The sequence below is a fragment of the Carassius carassius genome, chromosome 32 (genome assembly GCF_963082965.1).
Source record: "Carassius carassius chromosome 32, fCarCar2.1, whole genome shotgun sequence".
In the NCBI taxonomy this organism is placed as follows: Eukaryota; Metazoa; Chordata; class Actinopteri; order Cypriniformes; family Cyprinidae; genus Carassius; species Carassius carassius.
In genome coordinates this window covers 31054755-31055393 of record NC_081786.1, presented here as the reverse complement: position 1 = coordinate 31055393, position 639 = coordinate 31054755, and the positions used below count along the sequence as shown (strand labels likewise).

The 639-nt window shown below is 65.4% G+C and overlaps 1 non-coding gene across 1 annotated transcript in view; it reads right to left on the bottom strand.

Moving 5' to 3' along the window:
- The window catches only part of LOC132113419 (18S ribosomal RNA), a 1861-nt gene extending 1668 nt beyond the window's left edge, over positions 1 to 193 (bottom strand). Inside the window, exon 1 of the ribosomal RNA XR_009425167.1 lies at positions 1 to 193. This exon is cut by the window's left edge and continues 1668 nt beyond it. This is a non-coding gene — a ribosomal RNA (18S ribosomal RNA).
- Between the last annotated feature and the right edge of the window lie 446 nt (positions 194 to 639).

The window sequence follows — 639 nt, the reverse complement described above, 5'->3', positions numbered from 1 at the left end:
GAGGGTCGGCGCTCGTTTGCATGTATTAGCTCTGGAATTGCCACAGTTATCCAAGTACCGGGTGGAGCGATCAAAGGGACCATAACTGATTTAATGAGCCATTCGCAGTTTCACTGTACCGGCCGTGTGTACTTAGACCTGCATGGCTTAATCTTTGAGACAAGCATATGTTACTGGCAGGATCAACCAGGTAGCCCTCGGGAGGGGGTGTGGGATGGACAACCGCAGCGCGCTTGTTTCCTACACGCGGGTCTCACTCCGCGGTGGGTGTCGCGCCCCGGGGGGCGGAACCCACGCGGCGCGGCCGCTCATAGGGCGACGTGCGGCGACCTCCCCCGCTCGGGGGTCACGGGGGGTGGCTGGCCGCTGATCGAGGCCGTAACCGGGAAAAGTGTGCTTCGCGGGGACGGGAGGAGGGCGGGCGAGGGCCGGACGGAGCCGACCGCCCGCCTCGCGCCTCCTTCTCCGACCGCCGGTGGCGGACCCTTACGATAGACCGGCCGTCTGAGTCTCCCGAGAGAGGGGGGGGACAGGGCCCCGTCTCATGCGCGCATTGTGCCGGACACGGTGTGTCGCCCACGTCTAAACCGTACCTTCCACACACCGTGCCCCCTAGGCGCACCCGCCCATAGCGGCCGG